The sequence below is a fragment of the Macaca fascicularis genome, chromosome 15 (assembly GCF_037993035.2).
Source record: "Macaca fascicularis isolate 582-1 chromosome 15, T2T-MFA8v1.1".
Taxonomy (NCBI): Eukaryota; Metazoa; Chordata; class Mammalia; order Primates; family Cercopithecidae; genus Macaca; species Macaca fascicularis.
This window is the reverse complement of record NC_088389.1, coordinates 18,310,321-18,320,921: the sequence shown is the minus strand read 5'-3', so window position 1 is coordinate 18,320,921 and position 10,601 is coordinate 18,310,321.

Here is a 10,601-nt window from a genome sequence, read left to right as displayed (position 1 = left end):
TCCCAGTACTTTGGGAGGCCAAAGTGGGTGGATCACGAGGTCAGGCGATTGAGACCATCCTGGTCAACATGGTGAAACCCCGTCTCTACTAAAAATACAAAAATTAGCCAGGCATGGTGGCGGGCGCCTGTAGTCCCAGCTACTCAGGAGGCTGAGGCAGGAGAATCGCTTGAACCAGGGAGTCGGAGGTGGCAGTAAGCTGAGATCATGCCACTGCACTCCAGCCTGGTGACAGAGCGAGACTCTGTCTGAAGAAAAAAAAAAAAAAATTAGTCAGCTGTGGTGGTGGCTAATTCCTGTAATCCCAGCTACTCAGGAGGATGAGGTAGGAGAATCATTTGAACCCAGCAGGTGGAGGTTGCAGTGAGCCAAGATCCAGCCACCGCAGTCCAGCCTGGGTGACAGAGACTCTGTCTCAAAAAAAAAAAAAAAAAAAAATATATATATATATATATATATATAAATACATATAATTGTGGAGATATGTACGTATATGTATACCATATTAACCATTTCTAAGTGTATCCTATTCATTGTTGAAGACCCAATTTACATATTACTTCCCCCAGAAAGCTTTCCCAGATCACCTTTTCTCCCTAATAGGCCACATGAAGAACTGTATTCTCCGTGTTGACCATTTATCCATCTGTTGTTCTTTTAATACATATCCTGTCTCTCCAATGGGCCATGAGGAATGGGATGTTTATTTCTGTTAATATACTGAAAGCTAAAAACACCATAAGCACTTGGTAACATGTGTGTTACATGAAAAGGTGCTCAAAATACGCACACAAAATGAGGCAATCTTATTTTTAAGATTATAAGACAGCACTTTGGGAGGCCGAGGCAGGCGGATCACCAGGTCAAGAGATCAACACCATCCTGGCCAACATGGTGAAACCCCATCTCTACTAAAAATACAAAAATTAGCTGGGCATGGTGGCACGAGTCTGTAGTCCCAGCTACTCAGGAGGCTGAGGCAGGATAATTACTTGAACCCGGGAGGCAGAGGTTGCAGTGAGCCAAGATCGTGCCACTGCACTCCAGCCTGGTGACAGAGTGAGAGACTCTGTCTCAAAAAGAAAAAAAAAAAATTATAAGAGATTATAAGATTTTAAGATTATATAAGATTTTAGGAAATCTTGTTTTGTATAAGCATTATTTTCACACGGAAAAATAACACTTTGCCAAATGTATGCCAACAAGCCAAGAGTACATGTGATAGGATGAAAGTAACACTTTGAAACCCTGCCAAAGCTTTGGGGAAATGGAGGCACCTTCTAGCTTTTCTGCAAATGTGTGATCTCAATATTTTATATGTGTGAATATGTTTCCCTGATATTTTTCCCAATTTTGGTGTTTTATTTAAATATGGTTTTTCCTCTCGTAGGGAAAACATGGATGTTTATACTACTGTCCTATAAAGAATTCTATGAAAAGAGTAACTTGTTTCAAAAATCCATTCAAACTATTTTAAAGAAGGCCCCTAGAAGTGTACGATTTCAGAAAGAAATATAGTGGGTTTTTAAATTATTATTTAAGTAATATTTCAATGTGAAGGTTTTTTGTTTGTTTGTTTTTGTTTTTGTTTTTGTTTTGAAACGGAGTCTCCCTCAGTCACCCAGGCTGGAGTGCAGTGGTGCAATCTCGGCTCACAGCAGCCTCCGCCTTCAGGGCTCAAGTGATCCTCCCAAGTAGCTGGGACCACAGGCGCACGCCACTACACCCAGCTAATTCTTGTATTTTTAGTAAAGATGGGTTTTCACCATGTTGGCCAGACTGGTTTCGAACTCCTAAGCTCAAGGAATCTCCCGACCTCAGCCTCCCAAAGTGTTGGGATTACAGGCACGGACCACGCGCCCGGTCTCAATGTGAAGTTTTTGTTTGTTTGTTTGTTTGTTGTTTTTGTTTTTGTTTTTTGGAGACGAGTCTGGCACTGTCGCCCAGGCTGGAGTGCAGTGGCGCGATCTCGGCTGACTGCAAGCTCCGCCTCCCGGGTTCACGCCATTCTCCTGCCTCAGCCTCTTGGGAGGCTGTAGCTGGGACTACCCACGCCCGGCTATTTTTTTTTTTTTTTTTTTTTTTTTTTTGTATTTTTAGTAGAGACGGGTTTCACCGTGTTAGCCAGGATGGTCTCTATCTCCTGACCTCGTGATCCGCACGCCTCAGCCTCCCAAAGTGCTGGGATTACAGGTGTGAGCCACCGCGCTCAGCCGTGAAGAATTTTTTTAAAGCAAATGTATTGCTTATAGTAAGGTGAGTTTGGTGAATAGAAGGGAAGCATAAAATTAACCCATCAAAAAACACATTTTGAAGATACTATTTAAACACAAATCGGTCCTGGGGGCTGGGCAGAGATTCACTGAGCTTTGTTCTATTGAGTTTTCATGCTGAGTATTATTTCTGGTGAGTACCCTCTTTTTAGATACTTGGAGTGAAAATGGAACCTCTGACTAGTATTACGAAAAATGGAACATCTCTCCGGCTACATTTATATTTGTAGTCCCTTTCCAAAATCCAGGTCCCGTAACCAGCTTCTAACAGTACCTTTTCTTGCTTTAAAGGTTAGCTAGTACTGAGAGCCAGTCCCTAAATTAATTGATGTTAACAGTACTTAGAATATAAAAAACAGACTCGTATGTTTTGTCGAATGCAACTTCCAAGAATGCATAATTAACAGTGTCTCCATTAATATACAGTATGTTCAACAGTGAGACACCGCTATCATAAATAAAGGTAGACATGGATAAATTTATAATTAAAAATGCATTAGAAATTACAAGCATAATTTATTTACTAATGTTCACTGGAATAAATTTTATGTGTAATATTTTAAAACTGGGCATTAATAAATAATAGTGAACATAAAATGTTTTTGCAGCTAAAAATATTTCAATAAATATTAGTGAGTTAAATGTGCAGCAGTTATAATTGCTATGAAGTAAAGTTTATAGAATGCAATCACAATATAGAACAGTCTTCCTTGGTTGCATTCAAAATATCAGAAATGCATAGCTGTCCTTCAAAGCTGACAAATCAGGTATTCAACGTAGTGCCTGCAATGATTGAAGAATGAAAGCACAGGACATCCAAATAGTGAATAATTATTTGAGATAACCAAGAGCCTTCCAAGAAAGTGTATTTACAGACTCGTGGATTCAAATCTTATCTACCTGTTTGGCCCATACTAATTTGGAGCAATTTCTCCCACCTGAAAACTCCTATAGGTCTTTTTGAACCTTTTGCTTAAAAATTGGTTTTACCTGCCGGGCGCAGTGGCTCACACCTGTAATCCCAGAACTTTGGGAAGCCAAGGTGGGTGAATCACTTGAGGCCAGGAGTTCGAAACCAGCCTGGCCAACATGGTGAAACCCCGTCTCTACTAAAAATACAAAAATTACCCAGGCATGGAGATGCCCGCCTGTGGTCTCAGCTACTCAGGAGGCTGAGGCAGGAGAATTGCTTGAACCCAGGAGGCGGAAGTTGCGGTGAACCAAGATTGGGCCGCTGCACTCCATCCAGCCTGGGTGACAGAGGGATACTCCATCTCAAAAAAAAAAAAAATTGACCTTACCTTGACTGTGCTTTTGTTCCATCAGGGGCAAACAACTCCAAGATGCCAAACACTGTTCTAAGTGCTCATATATTTTATTGACTCCATGCTCCACTAGCTCCACTATTTAAAATATTCTATTTATTGAACTTTCTGAGCATTCACATCATGTGTCCTCAGTGAGGCTGCAAGTCCTACAACACACAGGAATACCGTATTTGTTCGTTTGATGTGCCTGAAAAGGGAGCTTACATCTACATGTAGGGTGGGTTTTCCCAGGTAAGACTGCAGCTGATTAACAGTAATGAATGGCATCCATCATTGGTTGAGCCTTACTTTGGGCCAAGCCTGGGCTAATGGCTTTGTATCCCTAGTCTTATTTAATCCTCATAACAATCCAATAAATAGATGTTATTGTTATCTCTATTTAACAAATGAGAAAACTGAGCATCAGAAGGTGAAGTCACTTGCTCAAGATCATGTAGCTAGTAACTGGCTGACTTGGAAGCCCCAAGCCCCACACTTCCCACAATAATGATGAGCAGCCCTTGTTCTGAAAATAACCATGTCCTTTCACTACATCATGTTGCCTTCTAGCATCTCACGATCCTTTCTGCTGGGATTTTCCCCCCATTGATATCTAATCTAAGTCCCTCCTGCTCCCATTTAAGATAATTCCCTCATGTCCTGTCCTTAGGAGACAGGAACTGATATTTAAAACACATGAACAATATCCCTTTAGATATTTGAAGATGGCTATTAAATTCTCCTTAACCTTCTTTTCTCCATGATACATTATTAGTAACCCCAATTCCTTTTACCTTTTCTCACAGGGACTCTTTTTTTTTTTCTTTTTTGAGACGGAGTTTTGCTCTTGTTGCCCAGGCTGGAGTGCAGTGGTGAGATTTCAGCTCACTGCAACCTCCGCCTCCTGGGTTCAAGCGATTCTCCTGCCTCAGCCTCCTGAGTAGCTGGGATTACAGATATGCACCATCACACCGGTCTAATTTTGTTTTAGTAGAGATGGGGTTTCACCATGTTGGCCAGGCTGGTCTCGAACTCCCGATCTCAGGTGATCCGACCGCCTCGGCCTCCCAAAGTGCTGGGATTACAGGCGTGAGATGCTGCACCCGGCCTCACAGGGACTCTTTCTAAAGCATTCCACCCTCTGAGCCGTGACCCTAGAAAGAGGTTTCAGGTTTTCCAAATCTCAATTTGTTATCATCACCTTCAAAGACCTTTTATTAAGCACGCACATATGCATGTGAACGGTGCTAGAATTTATACAAGCCAGGAAAGCAGATGTTGCCCTGGCTCTAAGAGGATATTTGGGGCCAGGCTCGATGGCTCATGCCTGTAATCCCAGCACTTTGGGACGCCAAGGTGGTCGAATTACCTGAGTCAGGAGTTTGAGACCAGCCTGACCAACATGGTAAAACCCCATCTCTACTAAAAATACAAAACTAGCCGGGCGTGGTGGTGCATGCCTGTAATCCCAGCCACTTGGGAGGCTGAGGCAGGAGAATCACTTGAACCCGGGAGGCGGAGGTTGCAGTGAGCCAAGATTGTGCCATTGCCATCCAGCCTGGGCAATAGAGTGAGACTCCGTCTAAAAAAAAAGAAAGAAAGAAAGAAAGAAAAAATACTGCCCCTGAAATGAGTTTAAGCGAAGCTAGTGCCTAGAACAATGATGAACAAATACTAGCTCAGAAGTAATATACAGCTAAACTAAACAAAAAAACAAGTAGTCTGAAGGCTGAAGACACACAGTCTTGGCTTGCTTAGGGTTTTTCTGCTTTTCTTGAAAAGTTGGAAAGATTGGCGACATTGTGTCTGCAGCCCACTTGTCAACAATCAGGCTGCCTGGTTTTTGTGATGACTGGTGGATATAATGAAGGCCAGGTGGCAGCCGCCATACATCATGATACTTGGGCTGTGGCTTTTGTCATACCTGGCCTGCAGCACTCATTTGCTTGACCTGACAGGCCTTATAGGTACTTGAGTTTGAGCCCCTGGTCTGGCTTTAGGAAACAGCCTAAGAGCAAATTTCTGCCTTTGCATAGCAGGTGTATTGGTGGGGAGAGAGTACAGTTAAGGAGAAAGTCTCAAAACCCGCTTCACGTGGGAGAACCTGTTCTTCTCAAACCCAAGTACGATTTCCTGCATAATCTGGAGATTATGCTAAAGAAAGAGGCTCTAGAAAATAAAGACGAGTGGCCGGGCGCGGTGGGTCACGCCTGTAATCCCAGCACTTTGGGAGGCCGAGGCGGGGGGATCGCGAGGTCATGAGATCAAGACCATCCAGGCTAACACAGTGAAACCCCATCTCTACTAAAAATACAAAACACTGGCCGGGAGTCGAGACATGCACCTATAGTCCCAGCTACTAGGGAGGTTTAGGCAGGAGAATCACTTGAACCCGGGAGGCAGAGGTTGCAGTGAGCTGAGATCACGCCACTGCACTCCAGCCTGGGCAACAGAGCGAGACTCCATCTCAAAATAAATACATAAATAAATAAAATTAATAAAGAGGAGTTGAGCTGTACATTGTTCATCTTTCTATTTCCCAGTTATTTGACAAAATCTCAGCACAAAATGTTGCTTTGAATGAAAGAAGCTAATTCTAGCTTCAGTTCATTTGTGACTTTGGTGGGCAGAGTCACACCCCTTCTCTGTGTCTCGATTTTCCCATTTATGGAGTGGAATGGTTTTCCCATTTATAGACACTACCTGGGCAGAGTCATGTGATGCCATTATGTGAGTGATAAAACGTTATATATATGTACAGTACAAAAGATGTAAATCTGCCTCTCAAAGATGTCTGTAGATTTTGGCTGGGTGCCATGGCTCATGCCTGTAATCCCAACAATTTGGGAGGTGGATCACTTGAGGTCAGGAGTTCGAGATCAGCCTGGCCAATATGGTGAAACCTGCCCTTTACTAAAATATAAAGAAATTAGCTGGGTGTGGTGGTGGGTGCCTGTAATCCCAGCTACTCGGGAGGCTGAGGTAAGAGAATCGCTTGAACCCTGGAGGCAGAGGTTGCAGTGAGCAGAGATCCCGCCACTGCACTCCAGTCTGGACAACAGAGGGAGACGCTATCTGAAAAAAAAAAAAAAAAAGAAAAGAAAAAAGTCTAGATTTTAACATTCTTTCTTCAAGAAGTACATAAGTTTTTTGTTTGTTTTTTTTGAGACAGAGTCTCTCTGTCGCCCAGGCTGGTGTGCAGAGGAGTGATCTCGGCTCACTGTAACCTTCCCCTCCTGGGTTCAAGCAATTCTCCTGCCTCAACCTCCCAAGTAGCTGGAACCACAGGCAGGCACACGCTGCCACAACCAGCTACTTTTTGTATTTTTAGTAGAGATGGGTTTTCGCCGTGTTGGCCAAGCTGGTCTCAAACTCTTGACCTCAAGAGATCTGCCAGCATCAGCCTCCCAAAGTGCTGGGATTACAGGTTTGAGCCACCTTGCCTGGCCCATAAGTTGCATTTTTGTTGTTGTTGTTGTTGTTGTTGTTGTTGAGACAGGGTGTCACTCTGTCGCCCAGGCTGGAGTGCAGTAGGGCAATCTCTGCTCACTGCAACCTCTGCCTCCTGGGTTCAAGTGATTCTCGTGCCTCAACCTCCCGAGTAGCTGGGATTACAGGCGTGAGCCACCCCGCCCAGCTAATTTTTGTATTTTTAGTAGAGATGGGGTTTCGCCATGTTGGTCAGGTTGGTCTCAAACTCCTGACCTCAAGTGATCTGGCTGCCTTGGCCTCCCAACATTCTGGAATTACAGGCATGAGCCACCACGCCTGGCCTCATAAGTTTTTGAGGTACAAATTTTTCCTTCAGATTCCACAATAGCAATTTTTAATGAATAACTTTTCGTTTTGAATTAAAAATGTAGTCTTTAGACATTTTCGGTTTTCCTGAATGGGTAATCCTAATAAAATAAATTCGCCCACCATGAGTGCACACCTATTGCCAAGATCCTGGAATTTTTTTTTTTTTTTTTAAATACTGTTCTCCAGTAAAATTTAACAAAACAAAACAAAAGGCACCAGGCACAGTGGCTCACACCTGTAATCCCAACACTTCGGGAAGCCAGCCAAGGTGGGAAGACCACTTGAGTCCAGGAGTTCAAGACCTGCCTGGGCAACATAGTGAGACCATGTCTCTACAAAATAATTTTAAAATTAGCTGGGTGTGGTGGTACACACCTCTTGTCCCAGCTACTTAGGAGCCTGAGGTAGGAGGATCGCTTGAGCCTGAAAGGTTGAGGTTGCAGTGAGCTGTGATTACACCAGTGTACTCCAGCCTAGACAACAGAGCAAGATTCTGTCTCAAAAAGTAACTATAAACAAACAAAATACATATAGAGCTGAAGTCCTCCTTGAGTGTTCCTGTATACCTGGAATTCCTCCCTGGGGATAATCTCTGCAGTTGTTTGTGAACGTCTGCAGGCAAGCCTGGCTAATTTTTTTGTAGAGATGGAGATCTCACTATGTTGCCCAAGCTGGTCTCCAATTCCTGGACTCAGGTGATCCTCTTGCCTCAGCCTCCCAAAGTGTTGGGCCTGCCTGTACTCTCAGCTGCTCCGGAGGCTGAGGCATGAAAATTGCTTGAATCCGGGAGGTAGAGGTTGCAGTGAGTCGAGATCATGCCACTGCACTCCAGCCTGGGTGACAGAGTGAGACTCTGTCTCAAAAAATAATAATAATGAAATTGGCCGGGCATGATGGCTCAAGCCTGTAATCCCAGTGCTTTGGGAGGCCGAGGTGGGCAGATCACAAGGTAAGAGGTTTGACATCATCAGCCTGGCCAGCATGGTAAAACCCCATCTCTACTAAAAACACAAAAAAATTAGCCAGGTCTGGTGGCGCGCCTATAGTCCCAGCTACTCGGGAGGCTGAGGCAGGAGACTTGCTTGAACCCAGGAAGCAGTGAGAATTGTGTGAACTCCAGCCTGGGTGACAGAGGAAGACTCTATCTCAAAAATAATAATAATAGTAATAATGAAATTTAAAAATATAATGAAATAAAAAATGAAAAATATTTCAAAAAGAACATAACCAATATTGCTTGTATAATCAGAAAAATAGATAAGAAAATAAACAAATATTTAAAATGAAAATCCATTGCTCCCCATCAGTCACAGAAACATTAATTGTGACAAATGTGCCCCCCACCGGCCAAGGGACCCCAGACTTTGAGCCCTGAGCTCCCCTTCCCAGGGCCAGCAGTATAGCCTGTTCCCTTCTTTTGCTTGGGTCTCAGCTGGTCATGGCTTTGCTCCTTCCTCTTCGTCTGTTGCCGTTAACACATCTCTCAGGATGCTCTTCATGGCTGTGAAGGACAAGATATGGAAGCTTCATTCAGGACCCAATAAAAATTTACTATTAGCTACCCCAATTTTTTTTTTTTTTTTGAGACAGTCAAGCCTCACCCATCCCCATTTTATTATATTTTATTTTTATTTATTTATTTATTTATTTTTGAGACAGGGTCTCACTCTGTCATCCAGGCTAGAGTGCAGTGGTGTGATCTGGGCTTACTGCAACTTCCACTTCCTGGGTTCAAGCGATTCTCTGCCTCAGCCTCCCAGGCAGCTGGAACTACAGGCATGAACCACCACGCCCGGCTAATTTTTGTGTTTTTAGTAGAGACAGAGTTTCACCATGTTGGCCAGACTGGTCTCGAACTCCTGATCGAGGAGTGATCCACCCTCCTCGGCCTCCCAAAGTTCTGGGATTACAGGCATGAACCACCGTGCCCAGCTGCTACCCCAATTTTTAAAATATTTACCTTCCCCTACTTTCCTGTCTCAAGGGGTTGTCAAGCGTTTGCTGACCCGGAATGGTGATGATAATGCTGGCCAATGTTTGTTTATTCAACGACTCGATTTTTATTTTATTTTTTATTTTATTTATTTATTTATTTTTGAGACGGAGTGTCGCTGTGTCACCCAGGCTGGAGTGCAGTGGCGTGATCTCCGCTCACTGCAAGCTCCACCTCCCGGGTTCATGCCATTCTCCTGCCTCAGCCTCCTAAGTAGCTGGGACTACAGGTGCCCACCACCACGCCCAGATAATTTTTTTTGTATTTTTAGTAGAGACGGGGTTTCACCATGTTCACCAGGATGGTCTTGATCTCCTGACCTTATGATCCGCGCGCCTTGGCCTCCCAAAGTGCTGGGATTACAGGCATGAGCCACCGCGCCCAGCCTCTCAACAACTAGATTTATTGAGCACCTGCCCTGGCACTGTGTCAAGATGCTAGGGATAGAATCAGTGAACAAAACAGACAAAAGATTCTCCCTTCGACCGGGCGCGGTGGCTCAAGCCTGTAATCCCAGCACTTTGGGAGGCCGAGACGGGCGGATCACGAGGTCAGGGGATCGAGACCATCCTGGCTAACACGGTGAAACCCCGTCTCTACTAAAAATACAAAAAAAACTAGCTGGGCGAGGTGGCGGGCGCCTGTAGTCCCAGCTACTCGGGAGGCTGAGGCAGGAGAATGGCCTAAAAACCCAGGAGGCGGAGCTTGCAGTGAGCTGAGATCCGGCCACTGCACTCCAGCCCGGGCAACACAGCGAGACTCCATCTCAAAAAAAAAAAAAAAAAAAAGATTCTCCATTCAAGGAGTTTACATTCTAATGGAAGGAGAATGACAATATTGAAAATATTTATAAGTAATCCCTCAGATCGCATAAGAGTGATATGAGCTATGGAGAAAATAAAGCAGAGAAGAGGGACAAGAAGTGCTGGGTTGAGATTCAATTTTAAGTAGATGGGATGATGAGGGGTGGGTCATTGGTAACGTCTGAGCATAAATGTAGTTATTTGAAGAATTATAATAAGATCTTAGTGAAGTACTTTGTAAGTATGATGTCTTTGAAAATTACCCTATCAGCCTAGGCAACATAGTGAGATACACACACACACACCCCCCCCACACACACACAACCTAGCTGGGCGTGGTGGCATGTACTTGTGGTCCTAGCTACTTGAGAGGCTGAGGTAGGAGGATTGCTTGGGCCTGGGAGGTCGAGGTTACAGTGAGACG